The 15,193-nt window shown below is 37.1% G+C and overlaps 1 non-coding gene across 1 annotated transcript; it reads right to left on the bottom strand.

Annotated features, from left to right (window-relative positions):
• Positions 1-6,248: 6,248 nt before the first annotated feature.
• On the bottom strand, positions 6,249-6,355 carry LOC116662353. Its single transcript, XR_004318389.1, has one exon. It is a non-coding gene; the product is annotated as a U6 spliceosomal RNA (small nuclear RNA).
• Positions 6,356-15,193: the final 8,838 nt, after the last annotated feature.

Raw genomic sequence — 15,193 nt, 5'->3', positions numbered from 1 at the left:
CAGAGATGAAAATTTAGTCATTTACATAGCAATATTGGGTGACGATGTGGGAGTAGGTGACATAACCAAGGAAGAGAGTGTAGAGGGTTATTAGAACCAAAGAAAGAAGTTTGTTGAAAGCTCATTTTTAAGTGTGGGCAGCAGGGAAAAAGTCATCCGATGACATAGCCTAAAAGAGTATTACTCATGGTATATTCTTTGATTTCAGTACTGAGTAACAGGGAGGGTTGTGATACCATGATACTAGAATGCAGATTGGGAATCTAGGAAAAGAAAAATTTTTGATATTGGATGGTGGAATCTAAAAGAAAAAATTCAGACAGGTAAAGTCAGAAAGGATGAAGTCTTTCGTGATATTAAATGTAGAAATCAGGAAACGGATACACAGATTTCTTCTTGGAAACAATACACACTTGGGAGACTCTACACACATTAAACTAAAGCTAATGTTGCTCAGAACTCCACATTTGAGATTGCTTTCAGAGCCAGCTCATCAGCCAAACAAGAAATACAATCTAGTTTCCTCATAGAGTACTCACTCTTGACATACCCATGCCTCTGTCGGCTTCTTTTTCTCTTTGGTTCCTCTCTCTTCTCTCTTCCCTCCTTTCTCTCCTTTATTCGGCTTGGTTCATTATCCTCCCCCTCCTGCTAGAGGTCATAGTGTCAACCCCCTCACGGCGCCATGAAAGTCTCTGCTGGTGTTGGCTCACGACCAGACACAGGGTAGAGGGGCTATATAAGCTGGGGAGGCTAGGTCCAAGGACTCACGTTGAAGCTAAGAGCCAGGGGGAGCAGTACTCAGAATGTATCAGAAAGTAGACTGCCTGCCGTATTTTATTTGTGTGCAGGAAGCCTGCTCGAAGTGCTAGGGGTTTACAACATGTAAATTACATTAAGGATTGCCTTAGATGTATCCTTATATATTTTAAAACATACACAAAGCACACAAATAGACACATAGGTAATCCTTAATTTGTCATGTTCATGTATACGCATACAAACACGTCCAAATTGATGACAGAGAGAGAATGAATATGAGAGCCAACGTTCATTTTGGTTATTCGGGAGTAGGTTGCATCTCATTTTCTAAATTTATTCTTCCTCTCTGTTAACTTCTAGAAAGCTGAACTAGCTAAATTTGGATAGTGAACTACACTTTAGAAATATGTTTCAGAAGCTTTAGCACAGAAATCCTGCATCTTGATACTAAGTTCTTACCTCTAGGGAGCACACTGAATTTCTACCTTCAGGGTAACCCAAGATCATGGGCTCTAATTTAAAGACTTACCTCTGGGTGATGGTGGCATCTCCAGAGGGTTTACCATGTGGGCCGCAGAGGTCAGGATTCTTAGCCACACCTGCCAGCTTTGCACATCAAGGCAATTCACAAGAAAGGGCCTTATGGACGAGGTAGAAGGGTGGTCTATATGAACCAGGTTGAGCTAGAACAATGGTTCTCAACGTAGTTGAGACAAACAGCATCAGCATCACCTGGAAGCTTGTTAGAACTAAAAATGCTCAAGCACCAACCCAGCCCCTACTGGGGCAGAAACCCTATGGTGCAATCCAGCAGTCTGTGTTTTAACGAGCCCTCCAGGTGATTCTGATGTGTGTTCAAGTTTGAGAACCACTGTGGTAGAAGAAAACAAATCATGAGCAAGAGGGTTGTAGGACAGAGGAGAGAAAAACAAGGTACTAGCAGGGGAGAAGGAGTTGAATGAAGGAAGGGAATCCTGAATTGTGTTACTCCGATTGTCATCCCTTCTCTTCAGTTGTTTTAAAAGCACTAAATTGCATGTTTAAAATATAGCAATAAACAGAATGGGATGTGAGACCAAATGTTGAACTGAGGGCGAGAACAGTGTCAGGAGCAAATGGTAGAAGAAAAGGATTAACTCCAAACCAGTAGGAGCTGTCAGGAACGCAGCAAAGCACAGCAGTGGTAGATGAGCCAAAGAGGTAAATGGGTTGCTTCTGATAGTGTAGGAAAACTCTGATGCCGCTGACACTCAGTCCTGTACTATCATAAAAGAACAAGCAGCTCCAAGAATGGGAATAGGGTCAAGAGATGGGATATATTTATATTCCAAAGTTATCTGAGTGGGTGCTTGAAAGAAACAAGACATTACAGTAATCCAGGCCCTTGATATTTCAGCAGGAAGCACAGCTTACGAAATCACCTTCTTCCACATCCACAGCTCTCAACTATGTTTGGAATTTCTAATGCCAACATAAACCAATGGACCTATGAGTAAGTAGATACATCTAAATCTGAATAAAATGGTTTGCACGCTAGTTCTTGTCATAACTTGGACATATTGTGCTTGGAGACTTTATGATTATCAGTAACACAAAGTCTGTAAGGAGAGGAAACTAACTAGGACCGGTGGAGACCCATGTATTTGAGGTCAAGGATCTGGGGGAAGCCAATTTATCTGGATAGTGTGGCTTGGGGTGGTGGGGAAGGGTGAGGGGGTGGTCAGTCAGGTAGGAAGGCTTAGCAAGGCTCCACTGTAATGCAGGCCATTGCCTGAGTATCTAGTCGGACACGTGGACCAAAGCAGTGAGAAATTCACACAACAAATACCTGTGTTCAGCATCAGGCAAAGAGTGACCTGTCTGATCAGGCAAGTATCAGATCCATCTGCCTGCACCACAGGCCCAACTTCTTAACAGAGTAGTTCTCAACCTATTGTTTATGGAGACTTGCCTGATAGATGAAGACACTTGGTTCAAAATCCCTGCTCCTCCCCTACTTGCTCTGTGATTTGGGGCACATTGCATCATTCCACTGTGCCTTTTTCTTCATCTGTAAACTAGTACCTATTTTACAGTGCTAATGAGGCTGAAATGAGATTTGCGTTTCAAATTATCGACTCAGAGTCTGCAACGTAAAATGCTGGATACATTTCAGCTATCATTGTGAGAGGAAGTACACATTATGGTTTATTCCACCTTTTATGAGACTTTATGACCTTGGACAAGTCATTTAACTTACTATGCCTTAGTTTCCTCATAAATAAAATGAGATTAAGAATCGTACCTCCAACATATGTTGCTTTGAGAATGAGATTAATTAATGCATATAAAATGCTTAGTGCAGTACCTGGCACATAGTAAGTACTCATTAAATACAATTATAATTTCTCAAGGTTATGTGTAGTTCCCTGAACTCTTTATTGAGGTGTAATTGACATACAACAAACTACACATATTAAAGTTTATGAATTGATAGCATACGTATCCAAAATAGTCAAATTCATAAATGCAAAGAACAGAATGGTGGTTGCCAGGGAGTAGGGCAAGGTGGAAAAGAGAAATTGCTAATCAACAGGTATAAAATTTCAGTTATGCAAGATGACTAGGTTGTAGAGATCTGCTGTACATCATGTGCTGCATGCCTACAGATAATACTATATTGTACACTTAAAAATCTGTTAAGACGGTAATCTCCAGCCTATTCTCCAGGCAAACACTGATCTGCTTTCTGTTACTATAGATTAGTTTGCATTTTATACAGTTTTGTATGAATGGAGTCATTATAGTATGTACTCTTTTTTTCCTCTGGCTTATTTCACTCAGCATCTTTGAGATTCATCCATGCTGTTGCATTCTTATTGCTCAGTAGTATTCCATTGCATGGATATACCACCATTTGTGTATTCAAGTGTAAGTCTTTGTTATACATAGGCTTTCATTTCTTTTGAGAAAATACCTAAGAATGGAATTGACTGGGTCATATGATAGATGTATATTTAACTTGTTAAGAAACTGCCAAAACTATGGCACATCCATACAGTAGAACCACTCAGCAGTAAGATGATGAACAGTTGATATGCAAAAAAATAGATAAATCTCAAAATAATTATGCTGAGGGAAAAAGACTGACAGAAAATAGTGCATAGTATATGATTCTATTTTTATAATATAATATTCTTGGGAATGCAAAATAATTTACAGTGACAGAAGGGAATCAATAGTTGCCTGGGCATCAGGGGAGGGAGTCTGTAGGGACAAGAGGAAGAGACTAGGACTAAAGAATCTTCTGGGGCTGAAGTATATGTTAATTATCTTGATCATGGTGATGATTTCATGACTATATGAATATGTCAGGGGTATCAAATTGTACTTTTTGATACATACAATTTAGTTTTTATATCAATGATGCCTCAGTAGAGCTGTTAAAAATGTCATGAATAAGAATATTTTTTAGATACCCCCCAAAAATGTACAACATGATTAATATAATTAACACTGCAGTATGTTACATATGAATGTTGTTAAGAGAGTAAATCCTGAGTGTTCTTGTTGCAAGGAAAAGATTTTTTCCTTGTATTCTATATCTGTATGAGATGATAGATGATCATTAAACTTATTGTGGTAATCATTTCATGATGTACATAAGTCAAGCTATTATGCTGTGTATCTTAAACTTATATAGTGCGGTATGGCAATTATAGTTCAATAAAACTGGATGAAAAAAAAAGGAAAAAAACTGCCAAACTGTTTTCCAAGGAAACTGTATCATTTTTACATTCCTAGCAGCAATGAATAAGAGTTTCAGCTGTCTTGCATCCTTGGCAATATTCCTAACCACTGAATTGTACACTTTGAAGGGTTATGTTATGTAAATTATATCTCAATTTTTTAAAAAATAATTTTTCTATAGCAAATAGCCATGGAAAACAGAGATCGTGCTTTCCTCCTGCGATGAGTGCCCATTATCAGTGATAAATTCAGGATTCCTCTCTTGTGATGTACCTACCCCATTGCATGGGCAGGTATCTTCTTAGCCCTCTTTGCATCCCCTTGTGGGAAATGGGGCTCAGGGAACTGGTACAAATGCAGATCCTCCAGTAGATGCTCTTGGTGGTGGTTAATAAACTGTCTTTGTCTCTGACCCTGGAGTCTTTTGCCGGCATCTCTGAAACTGTGACTGATTAACTTGTTAACTTGTCCATAGGGTAAAATCTCAGACTCTTCAAAGTTCTTGACAAGGACCATAAAATTAATTTAGTTCAACTTTCTCATTTTACATATTTCAAAGCTAAATCACATAGCTCTGTATTTTATTTCAAGAAAGACAAGCAAGAAGAAATCAATAGGAAGAAAAAAATTGGTTTCTTTATGGAATGGGTTTATCAGCCCTTGACAACTTGGTCCTTAATTTGTTAGCATTTGTCATGCCATATTTCTTTTTATTTGTTAGACTCATATTAAAGTACTATTTTAAATACACGACTCCAAAGAGGATTCTCTGACCTTTTCTTGGTGGTATTTGCTGACCTAAAACCTTCTTCTTCTACTTTTAATAGCATCTTTGAAGGACTAAAGAGAGAAGAGATCTATAATGAAGATTCATGGGTGCATGTAGAGATTTGTGATCAATTTATCCTTGGTTATCAGGAAAATGGTGGTACTATGAAAAATAATTAGAATGCATTGAATGTTTCTTGAAATGTGTCATAGCTTCAGGATAACTTTTATAAGTATCTGCTAAGTGATAAAGTATTTGGTAATGAGTTGGGTTATTTCACTATTTCTGTATCCTGGTTTTTATATTTCACTAGGGATTGTTCTAGTTCTTGGCAAACAATTCATGTATAGTTTGGTTTTTGAAAAACTGCCCTTGGATTTCAGAGTTTTTAGGTATAGCCTTGTGTTCATTGATGGCTTAGCTTATAATATCTTATCAAGACTTACTTTGAATTTGTATAACACACTCAGCAAGGTCATGACCATCATATTAAGACAAAAAATTAACACAGTTCTGCTGAATTTTTTTCTGCAAATATAAATAGCGTTTTATAAAGTTTTTTTAATATCTACATGGAATGAATTTTAAGACTCTAGGCAAAAAAACTAAATAGATGAATAAATTGTTTTTAAAATAATAAGCTCTAATACTTTATGCCATAGTACTAATTAGGCACTATTCTGGAGCTTAATATATTCCTTTATCTTAGTTGGGTCACCATGGGTCTAGCTGAATTTGCTCCCTCAAAACTGCATTTCCTCTGTAATAGTATTTAGCACATCTTATTGTATTTGCTTGTTTATATTGCTTCCCCTCCTCCAGACTGCAAACTCCTCAAGGACAAGAAATGTATTTGTCTTTCCAGCTCTAAGACCCACGCTCACGCCTGGAACAGAGTAGGTGTCCAGAAATGAATATTGATTCCGCAGACAGATCAGAGCTTTAGAAAGGTAATGCACAGTCAAGTAGATTTTGCCAAAAATTCATTTTTTTAATGGAACGTTTCATAAATTTGCGTGTTATCCTTGCACGGGGGCCTTGCTAATCTTCTCCGTATCCTTCCAATTTTAATATATATGCTGCTGAAGCAAGCACAAAAATCCAATCTTAAAATTTAAATTAGATGATATATATTTAGAGGGACCTTTCTTTTATTCATATACATAGAAACCTGAAATAATAACTGTTAATGGGCTGAATTGTATCCTCCCCAAATTCATATATTGAAGTCTTAACCCCTGGTATCTCAGACTATAACTGTCTTTGAAGATAAGGTCTTTAAGGAGGTAGGTAAGATGAAATGAGGTCATTAGGATGGGCCCTAATCCAATATGACCCATGTTTTTATAAGAAGAGATTAGGACAGAGAAATACAGAGGGAAGACCATGTGAAGACACAGGGAGAAAAAGGCTCTCTTCCAGCAGAGGAGAGAGGCCAGAGAGGAAACCAACCCTACCAACACTTTGATCTCAGATTTCTCGCCTCCAGAATTGTGAGAAAATGCATTTCCATTTAAACCACCCGTCTGTGGCACTTTGTTATGGCAGCCCTAGCAACTAACATAAAAACTAGCAAACTGATACAATCAAAGGTTGTTTTGGTAAATATGGAATTAAAAAAAAATAAAGACATCTCATAGGCCTGTGGGAATATTTATATCCATTACATTAGAGCTTCTCCTCTACAGAAAATATAACTTTATGTAACTCAATATTTATTCTAGAATCTTTCTTTATGCAAACTTACACACACACTGACAATTCCTTATTCTCTGGCTCTCCGCTGTCTAGGTTTCATGGTTCTTTTTTTTTTTTTTTTTTAACAGCATAATCCCTCAGTCCCTGAGTAGACTCACAGTAGAAGTAGCAATTTATTTCCCCATCACATGTCTTTTATTCTGTAAAGCATCTTCTAACTTCTGTGTAACCAGGGGCTGTCATCTGCTTCTCCTGCGCGAACTAACTTACTAGCACAATCAGTGAGCCAGGAAATGTATCTTAGAAAACTATGAATGATGAAAGGAATTGGTAGATTCACAAAGAGAAAAGTTAGTTCTCTCATGAAATCTTATTATTCCTTGGGTTGAATTTTGGAATCAGAATTGACTTAATTTTATCACAGGAAAGGCCCTTGTCCAGTCTTTTCAAAGGAGGTAGTTGTTTTATGATGTGATTTTTTTTTGAGAAAAATTACAAGGAATGAATAGAAATAGTCACAACTTTCCTCAAAACAAGATAATGTGTTACAATCTTTCAAAGTTAGTGTATTTCCAGCAAGATATACCCAACTCTGGAGACCCATGTAGATAGCTGCTTTGACAAAATAACAAAACCCATTAGCTGATTTCTCAGAAGAATAATATTTCTAGCCATAGCAGAATATTCATAGGCCATCAAATTTAGTTTGAGAGTACATCCCTGGGATTCCATAAGGACACAAATTAATTCTCAAGAGTAATCTATTTCACGATGAACTTCAAATTATGTACTTCCAAACATACAGTTATCTTTTTTATGAAGACATAGATAGAAATATTTTCTGACTAAACAGTAGACAATGGCTCAACTTGAGATTTCCTCTTTTTAGGATAAAAATTATGGGAAACATGGACATTTTTATCGCTGGAATTATCGACCAAATGAAAGACTAAACATTCAGTGACTTCAAGTAAGATCAATTCACTTGGAAGAGCTGAGTATAAAGTGCCAGATAACCAGCTGAAATGTGAAAACAAAATCAGGGGAATTCATGAGTGTGTTGTTTTTGTTGGCTGTTGTTATTGTGTTAATGATCACATTCAATCGATCAAATCAATTGTTGATTTCTTTTTCATCAAGATGCCAGTAGGTGCTTCTTGGTTGACTGAGGACCAGGTCAGAGGAAAACTGCTCTGCTCTTAGTCTTATCTAGTTCATTTTTCCTTTCTAATGGGGGAAAACAGATGGAGTCAATTATTTTTTTTGCAAAATCTCCCTAGTCCCCATTTTCCCACTAGGCTTTCCTGCTAAAACTGACAAGAAGAGAGTAGTGACTTGAAGAGCACAATTATTTGACTTCATCAACCCCAAAGCCTTTTATCTCCATGCCATGTTAGCTGAATCTTCCCATGGTCATACCCTAGTTTGTACAAAATTTAGCACACAAACCATCTACTTCAGAATCACTTGTGGAGAACTTGTTTATAATGCAGATTCCTCATGCCCCCCACCCCAGTGATTCTGATTCAGTACGTCTAAAGTGGAATTCAATAATATTCAATTCCATAAAGCCCCTACGTGATTCTTATGCAAGTGAAATGTTGACCACACTTTTAGGGACACAGCTCTAGACAGGAGTGTATCAGAGTAGGGGAGAGTTGAGAGAGTTCTCATTTGAAATCTTCTGTTTTCCTTCTGAAATAAGTGAGTTTGTCTTTTTTCCCAACCCTAATCCCATTGGCACACTTCTATACATCTTTCATATCCAGACCAAAGAAAAGCCTTTTATGGTAACTTCTCCCCACCCAGTTGATCAATCTTATTTTAAGTCACTAGGGTATCTCATGCATGTCCTTATCATGGTACCTATCACACACTGTAACAATTATGGCTCTCTCCTTCAATCTTGGTGTTCCTCAGGATTTTGTTGTTTATCTTCCTCTTTCCTTATTTTTTACACATTCCCTGGGCAATATCATCCATGCTTATGGCTTCAACTATCATCCATAAAACTGATGACTTTGAAATTAGTAGCTCTAGCCCATGTAACTCTCCTAACCTCCAGATCCATACTTCCATTGGTCTACTGGGCATCTCTACTTGACTGTTTATAGTTATCCCAGTCTCAGTGTCAAACACTGAATTTATTTTCTTCCTGTGTTCCCAACCTCTCCTTCAAACCTGCTCCTCCCTTCTATTCTTCTGAATGGCACCACCATTCAGTTGTGTACTCACGTATTCAATTGTTGAAGGCAGAAATTAAGCAGTCATTCTATATTCCTTCCCTCGCCTACCCTCATTCAGTACTGTCAGATCTTCTAAGATAGTTCTCAAATCTCTATTCTCCACTCCCCTGCTATTACCACATTGGATAAAAGCCAGTTTATTATAATATATGGTACAGCCAAGAGTAAATAAAGATATTACTTGGTAAAAAGCAAATAAGTATATACATTGATTCTTCAAAAGTCTTCCACATGTATTCCATTTCTAAAGATGTTGAAAAGATAATTAGAAAGAGGGAAGTATAGAGTAATATGTTTAGCCAAATGCTCATCTTTCACAGCACAGAGTACATAAATAAATGTCTAAGAACAATACACTAAGAAATGGAAGAGCAATATGCTAAAAATACCACAGGGATACAATTAGCCAAATCCAGAATGTGGGAAATTCCTTGGTGAAAGTGACCTGGATTATTAAGAAAAAGTAAATGGCGTGTGAAAATGGGATAAGGAAATTATTATAGATTATTAGAGATTGAAGAAACAGGTCAACACAATGCAATATGTAGATGTCATTTGGATACTAATTCAAATAAACAAGATATTTTGGGGGCAATTGGGAAAATTTGAACACAGATTGGGTATTGAATGGTATTAAGTAATTATAATAAAAGTATTGGGGTTACGTTCTTAGAATTTGCCTCAGCTTTTAGAGATACATACTAAAGTATTTATGGATAAAAAGATATGATTTGAAATATTGTTTTAAAATACTCTGGGTCAAACCATATACAAAAATTAACTCAAAATGGATCATGAACCTAAATGTGAAAACCTAAAACTATAAAAATGCTAGAAGGAAGAAAACATAGGAAAAATATTTTAAATCTTGGGTTTGGCAAAGATTTCTTAGCTATGATACCCAAAACACAATACATAAAACAACAAACTGATAAATTGGACTTCATCAAAATAAAAAACTTTTGCTATTCAAATGATACTGCCAGGAGAATAAAGGGACAAACCAAAAACTGAGAGAAAATCGTTGCAAAGCATATATTTGATAACGATTGTATACAGAGTATATAAAGAACTCCTAAAATTCAATAAGTAGGCAACCTGCTAATAAAATGGGTGTGAGAAAAGAGCACAACAGATCTTGTTGTTCACTCCTCATACATCTCAAAGATAACTTGGAACCATTACAGATCACTGGACAACCTCTGGGAATGTGGTATTTGGATGGTTCTTTATGTTAAGGATTGAGGATTTTATTATGTATACCTGGAGCAATGGACAATATTATACTATCTTGTCATGATTGCTTTGCACAAAAATCGAGTTGATCGTGTGCACCTGACTTCATTGTTGGCGTCCTGAGTTCTGGTTGCCATAGCTGGTTGCATCATATGGCTGGACACATGCCATAACAGGCTGTGTCCATGTGCCCAGTTCTGCATAAAAGCCTTGGACTCGAAGACTTGAATGGGCTTCCCTGCACAGAGTCTTCATATATGACCCTGTAGCTCACAGCCAGAGAAAAAGTATGTCCTGTGTGATTCCAGATGGGAAAGATGGAAGCCTGTGCCCAACCACTCTAGACTCCACCCAGTAGATATCTTGTTCCGGTTGTTCGTGCTTTCTTTACTTGTTCTGAACAACTGTTAGCGAAGAGCAAAACCTGTTGCTGAGTACTGTGAGCCCTTCTAGTAAATTAGCAAACATGAGGGTGGTCTTGAGACCCTTGAGATGATAGGAAAATAATTTGAACCGAAACTTCACCAAAGAAAATATGAATGGTTAATCAGGATATTAAGAGCTGCTTAATAACATTAGTCATCTGGTGAATGCAAAATAAACCACAGTGAGATATTGTTTTGTACCTCTTGGAATGACCAAAACTAAAAAGACCGATCAGTACAGGCACAAGGAGGTAGAGGAATTGAAACTCCCATACACTGTATAAATACGAAATGGTACAAGCATCTTGGGAAAACAGTTTGACAGTTTCTTAAAGTTATATACGTGCCTACCATACATGTCAACCATCCCACTCCTACATATTTACCCAAGGGAAAGAAAGCATGTTTTCATACAAAGACTTACACATGAATGTTCATAACAGCTTTATTTGTCATAGGTCAAAACCGGGAACAATCCAAATGTCCATCAAGAAGTGAATGGATACACTAATTGTGTATTCATCTATTCCATGGATAACTACTTGGCAACCAAAATAAAAGAACTGTGGCTCCACACAATATGGATAAATCTCAAAATAATTATACTGAGTGAAAGAAGTCAGACAAAAAGAATACATATTTTATGATCCCATTTATTTAGAACAATAGAAAATGTCAACTAGAGTGTCAAAAGCAGATCAGTGGTTTCCAGATTGGGGGAGGGGTTTGGGGAGAGGCAGAGAGTAGGAGAAAACATTTTGGGGTCAGGATGTGTTCATTACTTTGACTGTGGTGATGGTTTTACAGTCAAAGTTTTGAAACTTGCCTAATTGCAAACTTGAAATATGTGCAATTCATTGTTTGTCAACTATATAAAAAATATAAAACTAACAAATGCCATTTAGGAAAAGGTTACCCAGTGTTACAGATTCCACCTTATCTCCCATGTTTCCAGCAACCTTAGTTGTTTCATTTGCAAACAGCAGAGCAAAAGCACATTTTTCCAGGCATTGAAAAAGGTACAGAGAAGCTAAAAGTTACACTTGGCCTCTGCCCCATGGACTGGTTAGCTAGGGAGCTAAAACCTAAAACAATGAGAAACTCTAGGAAAAAAAGAGAAGAAAGGGTTTTAGATGAAGCAATATTGGCAAAATGTTCATAATTTCTGTAGCTGAATGATGGGTACATGGGATTTTTAAAAATAGAAAACATGTTATTAGCCTAGCATGTAGGCTAATAACAGAAGAATTAAAACCCCAAATATTAAAAAATGGTTGCCTACTGGGAATGGAACTGTGGGGAAAAGGGGCAGTCATTCTTCACTGACTGAATTTGCACCTAGTTTATATATTGCTTTGTTAAAAATAAAAACAACTTTGCAAAAAGTCAACATCAGATCTATGTAAAAAAAAAAAAAAAAAGTGTTCTTCCCCTATGTGAAGTCACTAAGTTGTTTAAATCAGTTAATGATTCATGCAGTAAATTTAGCCATTTTGATGATCACTTGAGTTTTGAAAGCTGAAGTTTTTGAAAAGTTCTGATTTATTCTTATTTGTACAGTTTTGGTAGAAGAAAAGGATTCTAAATTTGGAGATTATAAGTACTCAGATATTTGAAAGCTGTTAGGTTTTATTTAAGAATATATAATTTTGGTAAGGCTTTATGAGATGAAAAGAATTGTTGACACGCTGCTTATACATATCAAATGTCTTGTACTTCCAGTTGAGAGGTAGGTATTTTTATTATATTCTACATCACTATTATCCTTCTTTGTATAATGGGGAGAAAAATTTCAGGAATAGGGGAGAATTCAAGAAAGGAAAAAGAGTATCTCCATGCCTCCTTCCCTCATCACTTGACTTTGGGAGAATCTTGGACCACCATAAGGGAAAATTTTTTTAAATATGTATTTTTTACATATTTTAAGATATGTTTTTTTAAAAGTCTATAAATCAGGGAAATTTGGGGTTCTGAGGATTCAGAAAAAGGGTTCTGAATTCATAGTGAATTTGAAACAATTGCTCCAAATGTACCCCGAGTAAAGGAATTCGTTGCTGATAAACCTAAGAAGGTAAGAACACAGGAAATGCCATATTGGATCAAATCAGCGACTCTCTCCAAGATACCAAGGGATCTTTTGGTGGAGGAGCCCTGTGCTTTCCTTCCAAAGCAATAACCTCAAAATATTTATGAAAACACCCCAAATATCCTAAAACATCTTTTCATATCTCATTAGGGATCTACAGTTGGTGAATTTCTTAATTCTTCCTTTGACTGATTGATAGTAGAATCTGTGCAGGAGAGTTAAGGGTACAAACTGAAGTCAAACAAACTTGGGTTAGAATCTTAGATCCTGGACAAGTAATTTCTCTGAGCCTTGTTCTCATCATCTGTAAAATGCAAATAACTAAAGTAGCTCCTTCACAAGTTCGCTGTGAGTATTCAATGAAAAAAATTGATGTAAATCATTTAGCATAGGGCCAATCAATCTGTAGTAAGTCATTGTTATTTTGGATTTTCAGCCTGTACATTTTCTTAATGTTAGTTATCAGTTCCATTCTATTAATTAAAAGAAAACTCCTTTTTCACAATAAAGGCTGAGCTTTAAACAGGTGAAATAGTCAGTCACCTCCATGGGTTGATTTTAAGAGGATCAGGAAGATTCCAACCCCCTCATTTCCCCTCCTCCCACATAAATACAGCATACTCTACTACACACTTTCATTCCACCAACAGAGCTCCATTTCTTTGTTGACTTTGATCCAAAGTCAAATAAAAATTCAGATATCACCAGGGTGGGTACTTGTGTACATTCAAACAACAGATTGAAGACAGATGAAATTTAAAAAAAATGTTTTAAAAGATGTCCACCGGAAAAAAAGATTGAATGAAGAATCTGAGGTTAATTTTGATTCTCTAGGGGAGATTAGAAAAGTCACTGAATGATGGAGAGTGGGACAAGGGGTACTAGGAACTACCAGGGAAACGGAACTCTCCTGTCCTCTACATGTGGCTAGGGAAAGTATTTAGTGGAGAGCACTTTTCCCCAAGATAAGAATCACCTGCCTCATTCATTAAACAAACAGACTCACAAGGCCTTGCCCTGGAATTTGGTAAATTTTGGGTGGGGTTAAGGAATCTGAAGGGTTAATAAGCACTCAGGGGATTCTTAAGATCTGACAAGTTTGAAAAAAGCTGGAGAGTTTAGGAGTCCTGGCTTTGGAATCAGACAATAACCTGAGTTCAAATCTTAGCTCCCCTCCTTATGGATGACTGACCATGAAGTTAATTAACCACCCTTAACCTTGGTTTCCATCTCCATAAAATGTTTGGGGATTAAATAATGTGTATAAGGCATTTGTCTCATGGTAGACACTGAAAAAAAATAACTAGCACTATTATTATGAACTGTCTTTCGTTTCAATTCATTTTTACTTATATATGAATCCTTGGAATCTCATGGGCAAGGTGCCAAAGTGGCCAATGATTTCCTGGAACTTTTTGTTCGCTTTCTAACTTGTCCTTATCTTTGAAGCCAGCGTTAGAGAAATTAGCATTGTTATTGTCATTAGCTGTTGTGGGTCACCTTTTATATCTTTGTGCCTTATCATGTAAATTAGGCATTCAGAGGATTTCTATTCAAACCCTTTACCATAGACACTGATGTGACCTGTCCCTGGAAAGTTGATTTGCCTCAGAGTTACAGGGTTTTCAGACTTTAGCCTTCTCTCTGAGTTCCAACAACACTCGACTTTGAGTTACAATTTAAGCAAGGCGTTCAAAGAGCTTTAGAGATTGACTTCCAGGTTAGAAGAGGGGAGGGTGTCAGAGAAACAGAAATGGACAGACAGAGGAAGACAATGCAGGGAAAACATCAAAGACACACAGACAGTAAAAAGGAAAAGACCGTGAAAAAAGAGACAGAAAGGCAGGTTGACAGTGCCAGATAGAGGACGGGGAAGGATAAGGAGACACAGAGAAAGACAAAGATAGAGAAAGTAGCAGAGAGAGGGAGCTAGACCTGGGGACAGAGACAGACAAGGGCAGATAGAAAGAAAAAGAGGTCGAGACATGGGCTGGGAGGAAAGCTTCTCTGCTATTGATAAAAGTAGGTTTCTATGGAAATTCCCCAGAAGTTGAAGAAGGGGAAATTCACTTAACACAGTTTTTAAGTAATTACTATGGGAAAGGCACTGCTCAACATGGTGTGGAATACAAGCTTTTCAGCCCCTAGGTGGGGGAAGAGTGTGATAAGGGGCAAAAGGTGACAAGCAACACTAAGAAGTTAAGTGCTTCTTAGTTCAGTGAAGGAAAGAATGCATTAAATT

Source organism: Camelus ferus, chromosome X, assembly GCF_009834535.1.
Source record: "Camelus ferus isolate YT-003-E chromosome X, BCGSAC_Cfer_1.0, whole genome shotgun sequence".
In the NCBI taxonomy this organism is placed as follows: domain Eukaryota; kingdom Metazoa; phylum Chordata; class Mammalia; order Artiodactyla; family Camelidae; genus Camelus; species Camelus ferus.
This window is presented reverse-complemented; position numbering and strand designations above follow the sequence as displayed.